This window comes from Ambystoma mexicanum, chromosome 2q (assembly GCF_040938575.1).
Source record: "Ambystoma mexicanum isolate Mex_15411 chromosome 2q, UKY_AmexF1_1, whole genome shotgun sequence".
Taxonomy (NCBI): domain Eukaryota; kingdom Metazoa; phylum Chordata; class Amphibia; order Caudata; family Ambystomatidae; genus Ambystoma; species Ambystoma mexicanum.
Genome location: NC_090924.1, coordinates 767,162,653 through 767,185,529, shown reverse-complemented (window position 1 = coordinate 767,185,529; position 22,877 = coordinate 767,162,653). Strand labels below are relative to the sequence as shown.

The following is a 22,877-nucleotide window of genomic DNA, read 5'->3' as shown; positions in this document are numbered from 1 at the left end:
ACTTGCTCCCTCTGGTCACTGTACCGGTATCTATACTCATTCCTCCCATGGCTCCGGCACCACAGGCCCCAGCGAAGCCCCGGCTGCCAGCACCTTTGAATCTGCCCCAAGTGCAGCCGATTCCGAGCCAGCTTCTGGCTCTGGTCTCCACACTGCAGCCTACAGCGCCCAGCACCCCTCCTCCCATGGCGGACCAGCCGGACACCCAGGCGGATACAGAAGAGGAGGACGACCCTGACACGCCGTTTTCAGCGAAGGCTTTTCACGACCGGCTTGCAGGCTTGGCAGAATATCTGGGCCTTCCTCATCCCAAGCTAGAGCAGCCCCCTGATAGGGTCTTGGCGGAGGTCCTCTCCCTAAAACCCCCTACCAAGACGGGGGTACATAATGCAGATGGATGTTGTCGCTCTGGCCAGGAAGGGATGGCTCAAACCACACTTGGCCCAGCCTGTCAAACGGCGCCTCGATGCCAAGTATAGACAGATGGAGGGGGATAAACTATTGCTATCAACGCACCCCCAGCCGCACTCTTTGGTGATCGCTGCAGTGTCACTCTACTCTAAGCCTCAGTCGTCCTCGGCCACCTCGTCCTCAGCGCTGCTAGGCAAGGAGAAGATCTTGAGGCGTATGGGAAAAAGCTATACTCCCAACGCCTCTCTGCACCTGCGTCAAGCCAACGCTGATGCCATGCTTGCAGCGGCTAACAAGAGGTTGCTGTGGGAAATATCCGACTTCCTTCCGGAACTCCCGGCGCAGAGCCAGGCAGGCTTTAAGGCGGGTCTAGAAGAAGCCAAGCTGGTAGCGCAAGATAGCATGGAGTCCACAGTGGCCCACATCGACGCCTGTTGCCGGGCCATCTGCACCGCCACGGACATGAGAAGGACAGCCTGGCTTCGGGCTACTAAGTTCAACCCCTATGTCCAGGATCGCATATTGGACCTTCCTTTCAAGGGTAGTGACCTCTTCCACTCTACCACCGACTAGGAATTGGATAAGAAGAAGAACAGCTCACAAACCGCGTTGTCTTTATTCTTATGAAGGCCACGCCCAAAGCGTACACCTAGTCGCATTAACGCTCCAATAAGGGGCGGGCATTTGGTGGGTTCTGGGGATTCCAGGAACGAGACAACCTGACTGCTCACTGAGTCGGCACCAGCGCAAGCAACAAAAAGGGGGGGAGCAAGGGCTTCTTCCAGTATCCCTCCTCAGCAGCAGCCTCAGAGAGCAAAAAGGAATGACGCATCCCTCCTGGTCCACGTGTCTCCAGAGGGGGCTGGCTAGCCTCTAAGATGCATTTCTGGTGCCAGAACTTTGCGGACCCTTGGATCCTCTCAGTAGTATCCACGGGTTACCGCCTACCTATACCTCCCTCCCGCTCCCACAGATTGGGACGGCAACTCTGTTGGCGGAGATCTGGTCGCTTGTTGAGGGCCAGGCAGTGGAAGAAGTACCAGCCTCCCAGAGAGGATTAGGCTTCTATTTCAGGATTTTAACCATACAAAAGAAGACCCAGGCTGGCCTGAGAGTTGTGTTGGACCTCTCTCTCTCCCTCCCTCTTAAAAAATTCAAGATGGTTACGCCAGCACTCATTGCAGGGACACTAGACAAGGGAGATTGGATGTGCTCACTGGATCGGAAGGACGCCAACCTACATGTCCCGATTTGGCAGCCTCATCGCTCCTTCCTACGCTTCAGGATCATGGGCTGTCATTTCCAGTTCAAGGTGCTACCCTTTGGCCTCAACTGAGCCCCCAGGGTATTTACCAGACTTATGAATGCAGTGGCATGCCGCCTCAGGGCCACCATGTCTACCCGTACCTGGATGACTGGCGCTTCAGGGCGAGATCCTGTAGGGGGTTGTCCACACTTCCTCCACGCTTATGAATACACTCCACGACCTGGGGTTTACCATCAACCTCAAGAAGTCTCTGCTGAAGCCCACGCAGTCTCTCACCTTCCTGGGCCTCATCTGGGATAACAGTACCGAGAACATTTTTCGGCCATCAAGAAGGCCTCTACGCACTTCCTTTCCAGACCAGTGACTTTGGCTTGGTGGTACCAGCACCTACTGGGTATCATGGCAGTGGTCCTCTTGGCCGTGCCACACGAGGCTCCGGATGAGGAGAGTGCAGCTGCACTTCGCTGCCTCATGGAATCAGGAGAAGGGCTCCCAAGCGTAGCTATTCAGCATACTGCCTGCTCTCCACTCGGACCTCACGTGGTGGTCCAAGGACTGCAATCTGCGGACGGGCAGGCCATTCCGGCAGCCGGATCCGCAGGTTACCATTTCGACAGACTCCTCCCTAGAGGGCTGGAGAGCCACTCTGGACAGCCACAGCATCCATGGAGTCTGGACCCGGCAGGGGCAGGAGTCGCATATCAACTGGCTGGAACTCAGAGCTTTTTGGCTAGCCCTCACAGCCTTCCTTTCCATCAAGGGCAGGACCGTCCTGATCCACACAGACAACTCCACCAGCATGTACTAAGTCAACAAGCAGGGTCTACCAGGTCCCCTCCACTATGCAACCAAGCGGTCAGCATGAGGGAATGGGCCCTGGAAAACATCTACCTCAGGGGCATCTACCTCAGGGGCATCCACCTCCTGGGAGAGGCCAACTTGGAAGCGGACAATTACGAGTGGCAATTGAAATGACCAGGTGCTGCAGGTGGTTTTCAACACATGGGGCCATCCTCAGGTGGATCCATTTGCCTCCTGGAAGAACAGGAAGTGCCATCAGTTTGAGTCTTGACAGATGGTGTGGAGGAAGGGACGCTCATATTTGCACATATGAAGATTCCCTTTGTTTAAAATAACTATTATTGTTAATTGTTTAAAAAACAAATGACTAGCCTTTTAAGCGTGCAGGGAAATCAAAATTGCACAGTGTAAGCAGATTAAATTCAGCACTACAGCTAAATCAATGCCTAGTCTGGGATGCTGAGGGAAACCCTTATTGATATATTTTTATGTCCAGTTCGTTTACTCTGGATGACAACCCTTATATAACACCCCTCTCTTAGAATCCCCCTGATCCCACTGAGACAAGAAGTAGGTTTGTTTTGCAAATTAAAAGGTTTATTTGAAAATTAAACAATATATATACATATCACACTTTTATAATAAATTAATGTTTGATAGCACACTTGTGAAGATGATAGTGATCAACAATGGATAATGTTACAGTGGTACACTCTTTTTGATGGCTTAGAAGTGATATAGAGAGGATAAAGTAGCTGAGAATGCTTTTATGGCTTCAAGGACAATGCAATGATGAATGAAAATGCAGTACAGAAAATAAACTTGATGTGACTTCAACAAAAGACAATGTAATCACTTTTCTTTGACTATTGACCCCCCCCCCCTTTTATGCAATGTAAAGAGATGGAAGGAAAGCACACACTTCTCAGGAATGCAATCAAATATAATTCAGTTCCCCTCTAGCATGCTTAGAGGAAAACAGGTAGGAGTTTTAAACACAGGCAATATACTTTGATGTGGTTGCAATTGAGTGAAAAATATGCTAAAAAGGCTTTCAATTCCCTACAGGGGGTTCAGGGTAGTTGATAGATACTTTGAATCAGTTCACGCCAGCCCATCAATGATTCAGGGATGGTTATTAGGTTGTAAACAGATTTCAGGGATGGAAGCAAAAACAAATATTTTTACCCGTGGCTAAAATGAAGCAAAATGTCAAATCGTGGCAATTTAGTCGCGTGCGTCGAGCGCAATTACGGAGGCACTATAAGGAGTCACCGATCGGGTCAGGATTGGCTGGACTTCTGCCAGCGGTTCTTCACAGCGATCTGGTCTCTGGGTCTCCGGTTCTGCTATCGGTTCTGCTAGCGGTTCCGGATACAGCGGTCTCTGGTTCTGCGGGTCTGGATGAAGTGGATTCTTAGCAAGCAGCAAACCGCACAGCCCTGCGGTTGAATCGTTTGCAAATGATTTTTGAGGCCTGCTGAAGAGAACTCAGCTTGTGGGTTAGCCTCTCTGCTACAAGTTCTGAAGTAAAGTTCTGGATCCTTGGAGTTCTGGATTTGAAGTCTGGAGTCTCCCGGCAAAGCGTCCCGCAAGAAAGTGGAAAGTGAATGTCTCTACCTGGGTTTCAATGTTCCTTTTATGTGTTTTGAAAATGGCTGTGTGCCTGGGCCTAGCTAAGCCTGCCCCTCTCACTTATCATTGGCCAATCGTTCCTCTCCCTTGATTGGGGGAAGGAAATGGAGTGTCAGAGTGATGCTATAGGTTTTATGGTCAGAGGAACATCCCCTTGTCAAATTGCACACAAATCTATTTCTGACCCAAATACATATTTATCTATGTGCCATTTTTCTAATATTATAGGTCCAGTTAACATATTTTCTGTAGCACCAAACCATCCGATCCCTGTCTTTGTACGATGTCGTGTCCACTTATGACAGAATTCTCCCCTTTTCATCCAGATAACGACCTCTAAACCTTTCCAGATTTTACACAAATGTGCACCAGGGATATGGGTTTCAGATGATAGTGTCAGATTTTTAACATGCTATATTTGGAGTAACAACCTTTTTTCCGCTACTATCCCCTAGAACATACCACAGGGTCCTAACACCTCTTAAAATGTGCACAGAAAAATCACAAGAATGATGATGTTATTTATATAATTTTTACAAGTCCGCACTATGAATTATCATCTTTTTAAAATCATGCTCTGGCCCCAAGGGGGTGTGGTTTTCCAAAGCCCATCGTGGAATTTCTGGTTTATCCACTTCCCCCAAGCTCAGCTTGCTCTCAAAGTCACTGCCACTCCCAGTTTCTCCAAAGAGGAAGCCATTTTACGACCCCCCCAATATAACATTTGCCTGAGCCAGGGACAGTGCTTTGTTTAGTTTCCTGTATTCCCCAGGTGCCACTCCCCTAATTCAATCAGAGAGGTGTCATCTCCTTTTGGCAGGGGCAGCAGGATGCAGCCAGGCCTGGGAACACAGCTGCTGAATTCCCTCTCCTGTCGGGGGTAGTTGTCAGGCAGAATCCAGTTTCATTAAGCCAGGCTTCAACTAAATGTCACTTTTGTTCCCAGTTTTTCTTCATTCAAATCAAACTCACAATTTGTGCACATGCAGCTAGAATGCTGATTCTAAGTTCAACACTATGACATTTAACAGTTGCAACCTATGTTACACTCAAAAGTAGGTCACTCATTTATTTTAAACATTTCGATTTTAGTGGCTTTCTGTCCATTTAACTTAAGCTGCTGACATCCACAGCTCAGCCAGTTTTGTTATAAACATTGTTTTGGGCTCTTCATCTTTCCAGGATTTTGTATGCACACAAGAATACATTCTGCCAAATGTCTGCTGGTGTTCATTAAGATTTTTGAATATTGTGTGATGTTTAAAATAGGCATTTTGAGCTTGCATTCAGGGAAACAAAGGTGATTTTAAAGCGCTTTTTTTAGCCAACCGGCACTGCTGTTTTTCCTATGGCACACATTTCACTCATGGCACTCCTGGCCCATCATGCTTGCACTGGTGGGTGGCAGGTCAGGGGACCACTTTGCTGTGTGCAAAACTGCACGGTTCTCTAGGATTCTGGCGCAAATGTGGGCTTTTCTGCCCTCTTGGATTTCCTAAGCCCACAGCACCAAATGTTGCAGCATAATAGTCCAAACGTGGGTCAGGACACCCAACAAACCCCCCCCCCACCCTGCCCGACTGCACTTTGATTTCGAGTCCAGATGGAGTCGGGTGCAAAGGATGTTTTGATCCACGCGCTGGGATGTCCGCATCATCTTCTTCCAATTCCATAGATGGCACAGTTCAGCATCTTTTCCTCCATCCGGTTGGATCGATCGGTTCTCCTCGCCTGTCCTGATGGGAATATTGGGCGGTAACCCGGGCCCCTCGGATCTTTGCTCCCGGTCTCCGTGTCGTTCTCCTTGGTCAGTCTCCGTGGTTTCATCTCTCCTAGGATGATAAAGCAAAAGCGGCAATACCTATTCGTAGACATTTCTCCACCACTATTAATGGTGTGGCGAACACATACATTTTATACATTCGGTTACATTTTTCAGTCTTGGAAATATTTTCTTTCCAGAATCATCATATTTTAACGACTATATGTGGGATATTTTAGGGTTGGAACTGAATTACTCTGGAGCGGCCCCCTCTGGGATTCCAGAGGATTCCTCCAGTTGTTGCAGAGTGTGCCTGGGATGGCAACACTTTAGCTGATTAATATGGACCCACTTGTCTTCCCCTTCCGCCAGACTACCTTTGGGGATGCGCATCTTATAGGCTACAGGGGAGATTTTGTCTATAATTTCAAACGGTCCCTTCCATGTAGGCAAACATTTTTGCTGTTTGGCCTGGTTCCTTTGGAAATTGTATAGATAGACCCGGTCCCCCACCTTGTATACTTTCCTGGTGGTTTTCACGTCGTAGTGGGTCTTCATGCTATCAGCTGATCTTTCTAGATTCCGCTGAGCATAGGCAAAAGCATGCTGAAAGTGTTTCCTTAAATTCTCCACATACTCATGAATTGTGGAGGCATTTATCAGTGTCTGCTCTTGGGTCCTGTAGAGCAAATGCTGGGGAAGCACCATCTTGCGTCCGGTCATCAACTACAATGGTGACATTTTAGTTGCAGATGAAGGGGTAGATCTGATGGCCATTAGGACCAGAGGTAATCGGATATCCCAACTTAGCCCAGAATCTGCCACAAACTTTTTTCATATGCTCACAATTGTCCGGTGTAGCCCCCGAAGAAGCCGGTCGGTAAGCAATATGTAGCTTCCTTTTGACCCCCAGTATCTCCCACATCTTTGTCATTACCTCGCTGGTGAAATGGCTACCTCTGTCTGACTCAATCCTTTGAGGTAGACCAAAACGGGAAAAGATGTGGTTAATCATCAGGGCAGCTGCTGTTTCTGCCTTGCAGTTTGGGGCCGGGAGACATTCCACCCACTTGGTAAACAAGCATGTAACTGTCAACATGTACTTGTTTCCTCTAGACGAGCGAATCACAGGGCCTACAAAGTCGATTTGCAAATCTGACCATGGCAGTGTCTTCCCCCTCTTTTGGAGAGGCGCACGGTGTGTGAGGGATGATGGCTGAAATTGTGCACACACAAGACACCCCTTCAAGTATTGGTCGAGGTCCTGCCCCATGTGTGGCCAGTATGCAACCTCTCTTAAGATCTCAAGGGTTGTGTGAAACCCCCTATGACCGGCTGTGGCCGCATCATGGGCGTGACTTAACATCAGGCTTCGGAATGAGGTAGGGACCACCCACTGATCATGGCCAGCTTGTGATTTCCTTACCAACAAACCGTCTTGGATCCGGAACATCTTTGGACATTTCATCAACACTCTAAGGTCCTCCTTCCCAATGTAATCGGTATCCGTCGGGAAAGTTCTCAGGGTCCTCAATGTGTTGGTAAAACTTACCAATTATTGGATCCCCCTTCTGAGCTGTAATCAAATCAGCATCAGGGGTCTCCTTACTCCATTGTGCAGTTGAAAGATCATTGTGAGCATTTGTCTGGAACCTAGTGATAGCAGTGACCTGGATTTCCCCCAACAGGCACTCTATTTCTATTAGATCCCCTTGGATGGCCCAGGTTTTGGCCAGCTGATCAGCTAAGTCATTTCCTGTTTTGTTTGGTCCCTCTACTTTGGAATGACCCTTGATCTTTTTCCAGTGGATGGTCATCCCATTCGAGGTGACCAGGTCATCAATGTTTTGAATTAACTTCCTATGTTTCAAAGGTTTGTTATTAGCACATAGCATGCCTCTGGTTTTCCATTTAACCAGGTGCTGCACGAACCAGTTCCGTACATAATCCGAATCTGTGATTATGACCAGTTCGTGGAGTTGATGTTGGACAGCAGTGAGGATGGTTTGATGCCCCGCCATCAATTCTGCCACCTGACTACTTCGGGGACCAATTTTGTACCCAGCGGAGGGTTCTGGGGACTCCTTCACCCATGCATTCCCTACGCCGGCCACCAGTTCTTTCTCCCCGTTGTTGTCAACATGGTACGAGCATCCATCCACATAGACAGTGGGCATTCCCTCACACTTGTCTTCTTCAAAGACTTTGTGTGGTGAATTAAGGTATGCCTCCATGTTGTCCTTGATTTTTAGACTTTTGTCCTCGAGACAGTTTTCTCTGGCACAATCATGCAAGTCAGCCAGACCTTGCCCGAGGGGACTCTTCTTGTTTTGGCCATATCTGACCTCCACAGGAAAGCCTTGCATTGACAGAATCCAGGAAGTAATTCGCGAATTACTCACATTTCCGGCCCAGATTCTGTCACTTTGGAGATATTGCAGAGGCTGGTGTGGAGTCTCCACTATGATGTGTTCCCCCTGGATGAACGAGCGGTAATTCTTCAATGCCCACACCGTTGCCAGGAGTGCCTTCTCACAATCATTGAATTTTTCCTCCACAGAGGATAAAGTTTTGCTCGCATAGGAGATTACTTTATTGAGCTTGTCATGCTTTTGGTATAATACTGCAGTCAAGCACGTATTAGAGAACCCTGTCTCCAGGAAGAACTCCTTGTTTCTGACAGGGTAAGCTAGGCAAGGCGCTTGTGAAAGGCTTCTCTTGAGTTGTCTTACTGCCTCGGATTGTTCTGGACCCCATTCCCACTTGACCCCCCCTTCAAGAGATGAATCAGGGGTCTAGTGATCTCTGTGTAGCCTTCAATTAACTTTCTGCTGTAATTAGTCAGTCCAAGGAGGCTCCTTAGTTCCCGCAGAGTTGTGGGATCCTTCAGTTTCTGAAGTGCTTCCACTTTCTTTTCTTGGGGACAGAGACCCTGAGGAGTAATCTCATGCCCCAAGAAATTAACACGGGTTCTACACCACTGTGCTTTCTGAAAGGAAAGTTTTGCTCCGGCGGCCCTCAACTGTGTCAGAACATAACGGATCTCTGCTACGTGTTCTTCCACAGATGAACTTTTGATGAGGACATCATCTACATAAGCCAGGTTACCCCTCGCACCCAGGTCGGGCATGGCCTTATGTAGGAAAATGTTGAATTAATTGCCGGAGTTGAGGTATCCGAAGGAAGTCCGGGTCCATGTGTACTGCTGGCGCCCAAAGGTAAAAGCCAGTTTGTATTGGTCCTCCCTACTGACAGGCACAGTCCAGTATCCATTGGTCAGGTCTATTGCTGTGAATAACTGTGACCCCTGGATCTGGGCCAGCCATTGGTCAATGTAGGGCAGAGGCCATCGGGAAGTATGGACCCGTTTGTTGAGCTCCCTAAGGTCGGCACAGAGTCTCCACTGGCCGTTTGGCTTCAATATTCCCATCACCGAATTATTGAAAGTGCTGTGGACTGGATGGATTATTCCCCGGGACTCAAGATTCTTAATTATTTCAGTAAGGGACTCCATGGATGCGAGAGGCAAGCGATATTGCTTCACAAACACTGGAGCCATGCCAGGGTCCGTGGGAATTGTTGTTGTGTGGATGTCGGTGCAACCACAGTCATATGAGTCTACCGCAAAGAGATTTTGGAAATCCAAGAAAACTTGTTTCAACTTTTGCTTCTGTTCCAGAGTCACGCAGGCATCAGCTAGGTTGACTCTCTCTTCCACCATCTGCCTGAAGCCTGGAAAGACTTCTGGTATAGCTATCTTAGTGGCCTCCTCCAGCTGGGTGGAGAAGTCCCTGGTCAGAGTGTTGATTTGGACTGGAGGCTTCAGGTGGGAAAGGCAGCCCTCATGGACCTGAAAAATCACCTCATCCCTCCTGAAGTCACAAGTCACATCTTCCTTACCATAAGGGCAAGAAGTGTACACCAGGAAGTTCCCCTCCATGCCGGGTGAAAATCCTGTCTGGTGTTGTATTGTCCTCACTGTCACTGTCAAAACAGTCCTTGGGGATTGGTCCTAACAGTTCATTTCCTAAATCAATGGAGAAATGTTGGTCATCAACCGCCATTCCAATAATGGTGCCTGCGGCTAGAGTAATACTCTTTAAGTCGCTGTTATCCACCTCTATTGGAATGGTGTCATGTTCTATGTTGACTAATGGTGTTGGGTTTACCCCCAACCCTTGCTGTTGGAGAGAAGCATTTAGATGAATATAAGCATCAGGGTTTTTCAATTTTTGTCCTCTTTTAACTTTCACTTCCAGGGAGAATTGTCAGGTCCTTTCTGGGATGGTGACTTCCACTTTAAGCTGAATTTCAACTGCATAAGGTAGCAATTGAGCTGACCTAAATGCTTTTTCTTGATCATCAAAGCCCATGGGATTATCCGCTAATCGGGACCAAGCTTTGAAGTTTATTAGGTCCAAACTGATGGCAAAGCGATTGAGAATATCACTGCCAAAGTAAAAGGCGGCAGCGACGTCTGGCACGACCCAACAATTATGGACTATGCTCTTGTTGCCAATGGAGATTTTGAGCATACACCTGCTTGGCAGGAGATGTTTGGAATTGGGTGTTTCCAGATCCATTTCCCATTTGTCTATCAGTTTGAATGTGGGAATGGCTGGATCTTTTGGGAGTTGGCGGAACATGGCTTCCCTGATGAAGCTCTTACCGTTGTTCACACACACTCGAGCGAGAACAGAGTCCTTCCCATCATTTAACTGAACAGGGATGAACAACTGCTCTCCAATTTGCTGAATATCAGCCAGGCTCTGAACTGATTTCACATCTTTCTGGACTATGGGAGTGGGAGTGTATTTCCTTCCAGTGTGGAATACCACCTTAAACTGGAAGGAAGGTTGATTTTCAGAAATGGAGAGGACCCCCCATCACCAGTCTGTTGTCCTGCTGCTATTACTGTCACGTCTGGAATTTGGTTGTTCTGGAAGTGAAATTCTACTTGGTCAAATTTTTGTTCAACCATGTGGCAGGTGCCGTTTAAACTAACATTGTTGACACTCTGTTTTAATTTTATTGGTCGGCTAGTCTGGGTCCAGAGGACCTTGTTTACACAGTTCATTAGGGGTGACAACCTTCTCAGGAGGTCATTCCCTAGTAAACAAGGGGTGCCCTCTGGAGTCACTACTATTACCGGGTGTTTCACCTTGTGTCGCCCAATTTTAATGTCCAAGTCTGCAGTCCCCTCGACGGGAATTTCCTTCCCGTCAAAGTTCTGCAGTTATCCAGGAAGAGAAGTGAGAGGAATACGGTAATTCCCCCCCCTTCCTGCATTTAGTTCATCAAAGGCCCTTTTGGACAGAAGGGTAGCTTGGGATGCAGTGTCCACCAGTGCCCAAATTGTACCCTGCCCCTGTACTTGTACCGGGGCATAGTATCTTCCCTCCTTCTCCTCAAGGGGGCACAGATAATGCACATTTTTGGACAACTGGTGGGCTAACTTTCTGGTTTTGGACATGGCAAGGGAAGAGATTTGGGCAGGATTCTGTGGAGAGCCTGGGGAATCTGAAAGAAAAAGTTGGCAACTGGAAATGGTTTCGGGTTCTGGGCCGCTCCCCTCCCTTTTTGGAGGCAGTCATCAGGATGGGTTTGACCCATGGGGTTTTGGTATTGTTGGTTCTGGGATAGAATAATGGGCGGCGACAGCTCAATCCCCACATCTACCCAGTCTATTGATTCGGATTTAGGTTCCCCTGGTTCCGGTTCTGGGCCGACCCTGCCTTTTGGGAGGCAGTCACCAGGATGGGTTTGAACCAGGGGTTTTTGGTTTTGTTGGTTCTGGGATAGAATGATGGGCGGCGACAGCTCAATCCCCACATCTACCCAGTCTGGATTGGAATCTCTTGGGACCCATTTTTCCTTGGGAGGAGTTCCCCCATCTCTGAAGGAGAAGATTCTATTCCCAGGATCCTCCGAGGAGCCCTCTCCCTCAAATTGGAAGACCTGTACCTCCTCCACAAAGTGGGTCTGTTTGGGTCCTTTGTTTCTCCTACCTCCTCTCTGCTCCTTGGGTGGCAGACTTTCAGGGGTAGGAGATTTTGTTTCCAGTTCCTGGTTTTCCAGGGGCGGTTTACAAGTTGGGAAGGAAGCTCCCTCCAGGGCTTTACACCCCCCTTCCCCTTGTGCCTCCTCCCTGGGAATCGGTGTGTTATCGGGGTGCTGCCCCCGTCATTGTTCTGGAGCACCAGGCCCAGAGTTTGGGGCATTCTGTGGTGGCATGCTCATCTGAGGGTTCTGTTGCGTCCTCAGCATGTGACCCAGAAACCCGTGCCATGTTTTGGAGCTGGCGCTCTAACTAGGAAACCCGCTCAGGCTGATACGGGGTCCGGTTTTCTCCCCTGGGCTGCTCCCGGGAAGGGTAGCTATCCCTTCTTTGGTAATACCCTGGGTTGGGAAGATGTGGGTACCCCTCCACCCTTGACCTCCCCTCTCCCGGATTAGGTTGTCTGGGCTCAGGGAATTGGGGAAAGAAGGATGGATGAGTTTGGGGCTGGAAACCTTGTGGATACCTGGGGAAAAAGTTCGGCCCAGGGTTTGGTGAATTTCTGCCCTCCTGTGGAAAGTTTGGAGGGAAGTTCTCTGGGTTAGGTGCTTGACTGGATCCCCCCCCTTGGGCTGGAGGAGTCCACACATAACCCAGGATGGGTCGGTTTCCCTTGTAGCGGGGACTTACATAATCAGGGGAGCGAGGGACCCCATTTGTGGGACTACCTCCTCGACTCCCTGTCTATGACTGGCCCGAGGGCCTTCTGGGCTGTGAATTATTTGGTGCAGGCAGGTTTTTAGGCCCCCCCCATCTCCAAATCTAAAACGGGGGCAACCTTTACCTCTGCCACCTTGGCAGCAGCAGGGGTGCTGTTGGTTTTTGGGATTTTTCTGCGCATTACTTTTATTTTCTATGGGCTACTGCACCTCATAGATCCGGGTGGCTTGCTCAATGACCCAGTCTAAAGATCTTTTCTCGTGAAAATCTCTCACGAGCTGGGTCATTATGTACTTGGGAAGTGCATGGAAAAATGTGTTGATGAATTCTCTGCTGTCCGTGCGCACCCTTCTGGTGGTCTGCGCAAAGGCACGCTTCAATTCTTGCACGAATTCTTGTGGGGCCTGATCCTCCCCACATTGCAAATTGTAGTCTGCCTTGCGAGCCTCTTGGGGATTTCTATGTACAGAAAAATGTTTCAAGATGGCCGCCCTATATGTGGACCATCTTGAATGGTTTTGGTCCTCCAGCCCCGCAAAGAAACTGGAGTATTTAGGGGAGAATGTCCATTTGACGTACTGGATGCAGCTACTGCTGTCCTTCAAATGGAAAGTCTCCATCATTTGCTCATAGAGCTCCAAGTGTTCCCAAACAGAATACTTGGCGTTCTTATGATAAGGCGTGATGACACTCCTGATTGCCTTAATCTGTTTTAAGGGGTCCTTAAGCAAGGCCCTTTTCACCTTATTGGCCTTTTTGGTTCGGGTAACCCTGGTCCATTCATCCTCTGATTCAGAAGCACTGCTTCCAGAGGTGCCCGTCTGATCTTCCAGGTTTTCCCGGATTCTGCGAGCCTGGGAATAGCTGGCAGAATGTGGGGACCTGTTCTCCTGTGTCCTGTGAAGCTCAGAGGAGTCTTCAGATCCCTGCTTGCTACCAGGATTTGATGGGTACCCCACCCCCCCCAGTGACCTAACTGGGCAGAGGTTTTTAGGATGCCCTTAGGGGGCCTAATTTCCTGGGGTTCCCCACTAAATTGCACTGTACTTGGGTTCCCATACCCGGGTGCCCGCCCATCCATTCCTGGGTGGTACTGGCCTATGAGCCCCATACTTTTGGCTGGATAGTAATCTGCCATTCCTGTGGCCCTGTGCTCATGTGCGCCAGGGTACAGGGGGGTGGCAGAGTCCAGGGACTGAGAGAGATGAAGGCCTCTGGTACTAGGGCTTCTGAGGTTATGCTCAGGTGTTTCCCTTTCCCAGCAAACTTCATCTCTGTCAGCCCCTGCTCCCTGTTGCAATGCAAGAGCCTGCGCTTTCAGTTCCTCAGTTAAGGCCTTACTAGACTCTTATCAGTCTCTCCTGCATGGCTACCTGTTGCTGGAGCCTATCATTGTGCTGACACAGAGCCTCATTTTCTCTCTGTGCCTCCTGATTGGTCCTGGAGTACTGGGCAAGTCTCTGCTGCAGGAGGGTTACCTCCTGAGTCCCATCCGTACTGGCCTGCTCTTTTCTTGCCAGAGCCTCCTCCACCCTCCTGGTGTGATCTAGCAAGCCCTGATGCTCTTTTTGGAGGTCACCCAGCCCCTGGAGGGCCAAGTGATTTTCTTCAATGTTTCTTTTTAAATGGCAGACTTCCTGGCCAAAGGTATCCCTTTCCTGACCAAGCGCCTGCATTTGTGACGCCAGGTCGTCCCTCTGCCTTTGAAAGGCACCAGCTTTCTGGCGTTTTTCATCAAACTCTGCCTCGGTATCCAGGTCTTTCAAAATCAATGTATTGCTTTCCTCTTTCTCTCTGTCTAGTTGGATTTGCAGGGTGGCTACCTGCTCTGTGCATGCCCTGTTGAAATTGATCTGTTGCTCCAGCTTTTTCTGGCTCTGCAGTAAGGAGTCTAAACTGTCTTGGTGCTCCTTCTGCAAAGCCAGAATTCTGGTATCCTGGTCTGTCTTTTCCTGTTGTAGTATATCCATGTCCTCTCTGTGCCTCCTGATTTTAATGATATACTGCCTACTATCATTTTCTGACTCCTGGCTCCTCTGCAGCCTCTGCTCAGAAGAGACCAGGTCAGATTGGGCCTTCTCTAATGCCAACAGTTGCCTACTTGCCAGATCTTGACCTTCAGCACATTTGTCCTGCATGGCTCCCATATATAGATACAAATATGCCGCTATCCTAACCATCTTGTCGTGTTCATCTTTAGCTTTAGGAGCCATGTATAGTTTGCTCAGGGCCACATGTAAGGGACCGTGATCTCTCCAGATATCTAACCCAGTTGCAGTGTCCTGTTGTGTGATTGCCTGCAACCTTGCATCCTGGCCCTGCTCAGTCCATTCACCTCTCACAAATAGCTTATGTAAGAAGTGCTCTCTGGCTATTTTGATATCTACCAGTGTCGTCATTCTGGAATTTGAGTTCCTTCCTGATTTACAGAAGTTTGTATTTTATTTTGCAAAACAGACCGTTTCCTTAGAGCGTTCTTTTGAGGCGTGCTTTCACAGTGTAAAACAGAGTGGTGATCTAACCGGATATGTGTATCCGGTCAGTTGGCACACTGTATTAAGCTGCACAAGTGGTAAATCTAATCCAGAATCTCCGGCTACGAGCCCCCACTTTGTAAGCGGATTCAATTCAACACTACAGCTAAGTAAATGCCTAGTCTGGGATGCTGAGCGAAACCCTTATTGATTTATTTTTATGTCCAGTTCGTATACTCTGGATGACAACCCTTATATAACACCGCTCTCTTAGAATCCCCCTGACCCCACTGAGCCAAGAAGTAGGTTTGTTTTGCAAATTAAAAGGTTTATTTGAAAATTAAACAATATATATATATATCACACTTTTATAATAAATTAATGTTTGATAGCACACTTGTGAAGATGATAGTGATCAACAATGGATAATGTTACAGTGGTACACTCCTTTTGATAGCTTAGAAGTGATATAGAGAGGATAAAGTAGCTGAGAATGCTTTTATGGCTTCAAGGACAATGCAATGATGAATGATAATGCAGTACAGAAAATAAACTTGATGTGACTTCAACAAAAGACAATGTAATCACTTTTCTTTGACAATTCGCCCCCCCCTTTATGCAATGTACAGTGATGGAAGGAAAGCACACAGTTTTCAGGAATGCAATCAAATATAATTCAGTCCCCCCCTCCCCCTCTAGCATGCTTAGAGGAAAACAGGTAGGAGTTTTAAACACAGGCAATATACTTTGATGTGGTTGCAATTGAGTGAAAAATATGCTAAAAAGGCTTTCAATTCCCTATAGGGGGTTCAGGGTAGTTGATAGATACTTTGAATCAGTTCAGGCCAGCCCTATCAATGATTCAGGGATGGTTATTAGGTTGAAAACAGATTTCAGGCATGGAAGCAAAAACAAATATTTTTACCCATGGCTAAAATGAAGCAAAATGTCAAATCGCGGCAATTCAGTCGCGTGCGTCGAGCGCAATTACGGAGGCACTATAAGGAGTAGGAAGTCGGTTCTAGGTTCGTTGTAAAGCCTAGAATCCTAGCTTTAAGATGAGTTAAAACTCGCTCTTAGCACAAACGGTTCCGGAGATACGGCCGATTTAGTAAAGGTAGTTTTTCGGATTTGAAATTTTAAAGCTCAGAATGACAGATGACAGTTTTCAGTTTTAAAGATGACAGAATAACACGATTCTAGGAGGCAGTTCTAATAGGCTAAAATATTTTGGATTAGATTATTTTAAACTAAGAGATTGGTTTTGGCACAGTGCTAGCTGGGTACTCACACTAGATTTTGGACAGGTATGCGACTTCGTCACCGATCGGGTCAGGATTGGCTGGACTTCTGCCAGCGGTTCTTCACAGCGATCTGGTCTCTGGGTCTCCGGTTCGGTTATCGGTTCTGCTAGTGGTTCCGGATACAGCGGTCTCTGGTTCTGCGGGTCTGGATCAAGTGGATTCTTAGCAAGCAGCAAACCGCACAGCCCGGCGGTTGAATAGTTTGCAAATGATTTTTGAGGCCTGCTGAAGAGAACTCAGCTTGTGGGTTAGCCTCTCTGCTACAAGCTCTGAAGTAAAGTTCTGGATCACTGGAGTTCTGGATTTGAAGTCTGGAATCTCCCGGCAAAGCGTCCCGCAAGAAAGTGGAAAGTGAATGTCTCTACCTGGGTTTCAATGTTCCTTTTATGTGTTTTGAAAATGGCTGTGTGCCTGGGCCTAGCTAAGCCTGCCCCTCTCACTTATCATTGGCCAAGCTTTCCTCTCTCCCTTGATTGGGGGAAGGAAATGGAGTGTCAGAGTGATGCTGTAGGTTTTATGGTCAGAGGAACATCCCCTTGTCAAATTGCACACAAATCTATTTCTGACCCAAATACATATTTATCTATGTACCATTTTTCTAATATTATAGGTCCAGTTAACATATTTTCTGTAACACCAAACCATCCGATCCCTGTCTTTGTACGATGTCGTGTCCACTTATGACAGAATTCTCTTTTCATCCAGATAACGACCTCTAAACCTTTCCAGATTTTACACAAATGTGCACCAGGGATATGGGTTTCAGATGATAAAGTGTCTGATTTTTAACATGCATACATTTGGAGTAACAACCTTTTTTCCGCTACTATCCCCAAGAACATACCACAGGGTCCTAACACCTCTTAAAATGTGCACAGAAAAATCACAAGAATGATGATGTTATTTATATAATTTTTAGTCCGCACTATGAATTATCCATCTTTTTAAAATCATGCTCTGGCCCCAAAGGGGTGTGGTTTTCCAAAGCACATGGTGGAATTTCTGGTTTATCCACTTCCCCCAAGCTCAGCTTGCTCTCACAGCCACTGCCCCTCCCAGTTTCTCCCAAGAGGAAGCCATTTTACGCCCCCCCCCCCCCAATATAACATTTGCCTGAGCCAGGGACAGTGCTTTGTTTAGTTTCCTGTAGTCCCCAGGTGCCACTCCCCTAATTCAATCAGAGAGGTCTCATCTCCTTTTGGCAGGGGCAGCAGGATGCAGCCAGGCCTGGGAACACAGCTGCTGAATTCCCTCTCCTGTCGGGGGTAGTTGTCAGGCAGAATCCAGTTTCATTAAGCCAGGCTTCAGCAAAATGTCACTTTTTTTCCCAGTTTTTCTTCATTCAAATCAAACTCACAATTTGTGCACATGCAGCTAGAATGCTGATTCTAAGTTCAAAACTATGACATTTAACAGTTACAACCTATGCTACACTCAAAAGTAGGTCACTCATTTATTTTAAACATTTCGATTTTAGTGGCTTTCTGTCCATTTAACTTAAGCTGCTGACATCCACAGCTCAGCCAGTTTTGTTATAAACATTGTTTTGGGCTCTTCATCTTTCCAGATTTTGTATGCACACAAAAATACATTCTGCCAAATGTCTGCTGGTGTTCATTGAGATTTTTGAATATCGTGTGATGTTTAAAATAGGCATTTTGAGCTTGCATTCAGGGAAACAAAGGTGATTTTAAAGCGCTTTTTTTAGCCAACCGGCACTGCTGTTTTTCCTTTGGCACACATTTCACTCATGGCACTCCTGGCCCATCATGCTTGCACTGGTGGGTGGCAGGTCAGGGGACCACTTTGCTGTGCGCAAAACTGCACGGTTCTCTAGGATTCTGGCGCAAATGTGGGCTTTTCTGCCCTCTTGGATTTCCTAAGCCCACAGCACCAAATGTTGCAGCATAATAGTCCAAACGTGGGTCAGGACACCCAACGACAGCACTACATTCGTAAATTGTGTTCACTGACCAGTGCTAATTATTTCTTGAAGTGAAATTTGTAGAAGGTAAAGAATTGTTATTTGTGTTATTGTCAACTCACTAGTGTGATTTATTAATGTTGAAAGAAGTTTGTGTTGTGCCACGGATAAAGTGGTGTTTGACATTTCAGTGTGCGTTTCGTAACATCATCTAAGTCAAATAAATACAAATATCTATTGTCTCAATACCCCGGTCTGGTTTTTGGCTTGGTGTGGCACAGGGGGAGAAAGCCTTGGTAATATTATATGTTCAGACAGGGCTAAGCCAACTCAATATTACAGAAATAACGGTATTTGGTGTGGCGCTTTAACTGAGGGGGGAGAAGGCCCTTCCTGTGTTAATAGTGGTCCTCAATAGATATTGTTACAACTGTTACCACCCGGTTACCACCCGGTACAGCCCCGTTTATGATAGCTTAAGGTAGAACAGTGATACACATGACCGATTGAGTGCACAATGAATGCTCTCTTGGCACTAATGGGGATGGATTTGGACTTTTCTTATTTAATTATTCATCTCCAATATACAAAAGAAGGATTCACCCCACTAGGTTTAAAACACCTGCCCTTCACGTTTACCACTAATCTTTGGAGCAGGCTCATTAGCCTAGTGTCATTAGTTACGTTAATGGAATGGAGCATAATACAGAACAGGGAGAATATCCCACCGTAGATGCTTCTCCAACCCATTGCCTGCCACTGCATCTGTGTATATCTCTTGCTCTCGACAGTCTACTCTTACGACCGATGAGTAATTTTCTTGCAACAATACAAGCCACAGTTGTGGTTTTATCTTTTTGCCTGAGACGTCTGGTGGCCAACGGGCCTTTTCCGTTTATTGTTTGTCATGCAATAGCTACGTTTTGCATAGTTATGAGCGTTGTACCATATGTTAGGCAAAATCGAGAAAGTTAAAGTAACTTTTTCCTAGGAAAAGAGCGCTGCATATTGTCAAAGAAAAATGTTTACTTTTGCCTTTTTTTTTTTTTAAATCTCCATTTTGAAATAAACTCATTAAACGAGCCAATGGTTCTAAACATACAAGGACGTTCATCTTTAAATATCACCAGCTATTTGTGACGCAGACTGGTAAACCAATTCCTGCACGCTATTTAAAATGTAAAAAACTAGCTGCATGCTGTGATATTAATTGTAAAGTGTTAATGCACTTGTGAGCAGTGAAAGCGAGTCATTAAGCCGCGAGTTGTTATGAGTGTTAGCCAATATGAGAGAAAACCTTTAGGATTAGGCTGAACACTTGCAATGTTGTTGAAAAGAATGCACTTTTGAGCGGATTCATTAATGTGCCGACTTGTTGTCAGACATGCGTCTAAAGGGGTTTCTGTTTTTCGAGAAGAGCGCACGTGTGTGGCGAGTGTTTTTGTTTTATGTCCCTTGTCATCTAACACATTGGGCCTCATTACGATTTTGGAGGTAGCCATGGAGCTATTAGCGCCATGGCTGCCTCCAAACTCGGTTCTGGGTTCCAATTCGAACCCCCATAGAGCTCAATGGGAATGGGGAGGGAGCTAATAATGGACCCATTATTAGCTCCCTGGTCCTTTAGCGGCTCCTGCTAAGGGACCTCGTAATGCGGCTGTAAGGGGTTAACGGCACCGGCATCCTTAACGGCGCCGTTAACCCCTTGTGGCCACACTCGGAATGTGTTTAATTGGGATCTGGATACAGATGCACCATTTTATGATGTTCGTTCAAACAACTTCTGCAAGCATAGAGTCCCAGCGAGAGGTACTTAAATGCGCCATTTAAAAATGTTGATATGTTACTTTAAAATGTTCACGTTTTTATTTGCTTATACTTGTTTGAGCTAGATAATCCATGTGTAATTTAGTAAATATTCTTCTGTGATAGGCAGTTCTCATAAGAATTTGAAGGGGGAATATTTTACTCCCAATTTTTGAAAGTTGGGAGTAAACATTTTTTGAGGGATTAAAAATGTAAACCACATTCCCAGTGTGCTTATATTTTTGTAATCCATGCTTCTTCGCACGTTGGAATTTTAGCAAAATAAGATGTCTTTTTACCTCTTAAAGTTCCTCTTCTGATGGGGCCATTACTGAAATTGGAGCTGCAACTCATGGCATGGCTTGGCTGGTACCACTGATTGATCAAACATGCTCAAAAGACCGCTCTGGTGTAGTTGTGTTCGCGGAAGTAGGAGGCAGTTATTTTGTATTTTTTACTGGGAGTATTTGTACTGCAGTTGTTTGTTGCCTGCTTTAATGGAGGAAAATTAATATATAGGTCTTGTAATAGGAAGTTAATAATGAAACAATTTCCAATTATTTCTACTGTGAACACCTGCACTTACCCCATATACTCCCAACACAAATAGAAATCAATGGACAAATAAGGACGTACCCTCTACCTTCACCGCATCGTACTCTCCTAAAACATACCCTCTTTGGGGATCAAAATGACTTCATTGAACCTCAAACCTAAACAATAAATTGGGTGCAAAATAATCCCTCTTAAAAATCTAATGTGGATCCCTTCTGGATATTCTATGTTGTCAATTAAGTTGAGTGCATGACACAAGTGCAAGCATGTTTTTGTACAAATCAAAGCGCACAGTGCTGTGGATTTTCTTTCAATCTCTAGCTACAAAGAGCCATAGAAAGCTGCTTGGGGTAGAACTACAAAATAGGACCCACCTGAATAGATGAGATCAGTTTTGAAAAACCACCTTAGTTTGGCCCAGTAATGACCTTCCAGATATCGAAGATGCACATGAATAACCAATGAGTCCCAAGGTTGGGTTTGGGGCATTGCCGCTTGTAGCGTGCCGAGCCCAAGTTACATGGGGCCCCGGCGCCATTACCAAGCGGTAATGCGACTTAACAGAACAGGTTATCCCATGTTCTCCAGCTTGCTAGCAGCTTTTATTTTTAATTGTGGAATGGCGCAGTGGATATGCTTCTTCCTGGCACATTTAACACTATTACTGTTGTTTTGTACCTTACTAATAGGGTGTCTTTTCACACTACTTTGTGGTACTTTGTGAGATTTATGTGAACGTTTATGAGATCTAATTTCTTTTTAATGTTTCTATAGGGAGATTTTTAGATTTAAGTTGTATTTTTCTTCCATTTTCTTTGTAATATTGTTGTACACATTGTTTTGTTTTTCTTCAGGTTGAACACGTTCAAGTGGTTACTTAGCTCATATGTTAATTATGCTTGATAGCCATACACAGAAATCATTATTGAAAGTAATGTAAGTATCAGACCAGACATGGCTTTAACATGTTTAAAATGCCAAGCCATGTGCTCTGTTTGTGTACATTTTCTGCTTCAATTGGGGCGCACAATGCTGTGTTTAACACTTTACTCTATCAAATATGTTGGCTTTCGCCAACAGGAGAGATGGCTGCCCCGCCATTCTGAAGGCATTATTTGGTTTTCTGCGTTTATTTAGACACTGATCTCGATCCAGACACCTTAATTTGCTCTGGGATTGTATGGCCTTTTTTTGTATGTAATAAGCTAATGTCATACTGGTAAACATGGTTGGTATATGCCTCGATTTCTTTGAGCCGTACAGCTCTGCTGTTGGCTGGCCAATTTTTATTCTTTCAGGGACCTTGGCATACCTGTGTGCCAGGGAAGACTGTAGGTGTGAAGCCTAAAATTTTTTACAACCTGAAATGTCCAGTGCCCACACGTGTCCTGTTCCCACAAGCAATTAGTATTAAGGCAATTCGCCCACATAATTAGGGCAGAATATTGCATCCAACGGCTAACCAGTCCCAAGGTGTAAAATCACATCGAGAACCAAGTGTTGTTTGCTGTTAAGAGTTTTACTTTGTGGTTTTGCATGTAATACCCAAGCTGCGTGAGCTGGAAAGAGATGTACTGGAATCAACCAGTTTCTTCCTTTAAGTAGGTTGTTCTTAGTGTGGGAGCTATGCAGGAGTTGGTTTCTCTGTGTTCGGCGGAATCGGCAATAGCCCAAAGCATGAATTGCCATCAGATCCTGATATTGACAATCGCCTTCGGTAGAGCTTTGATGTCACTGCTAGTAGTTCCGAAGCAGTGGTGGGACTGTGCTGCTTGGCACCGAGGTAAGACAAATTGTCTATGTACGGTGTGATCAAGATTTTAAGCCCAAAAGTCGATCGCTTTGCCGTGAAAACCTTCTTGTCATACCTGAAAGGTACGTGCTTGAAAACCCCTGCACGGTCACCCAGACTCTTGGTTGTGCAGAACAGTGCTCTGTTAGCACTGCAAGGAAACAAACACTGGGCGGTTTCTAACAATATACAGATTCCCTGTACTGGGGTGGAGATTGGCTCATGCGTAAAAACCTGAAGATTGCATTCAAATAACACTTCAGGAATATAAAGTCTTTATTATGCCAAAATTAGACTGATTTTCCTTACAAATTGAAAATTGATGGGCCCTAGAGGAGTAGTGTATGTCTGTGTATTTGATTACAAAGTGAAAGCTTTCAGTCTCCCCCTTCTTGACTCACTCCTGCTATTGTATGGAGATTATTTCC

The 22,877-nt window shown here is 46.3% G+C and overlaps 1 protein-coding gene across 5 annotated transcripts in view; it reads left to right on the top strand.

The window, feature by feature from the left end:
- DIP2C (disco interacting protein 2 homolog C) overlaps nucleotides 1-22,877 on the top strand; it is a 2,321,522-nt gene that overhangs the window by 416,998 nt on the left and 1,881,647 nt on the right. The window lies entirely within an intron of this gene.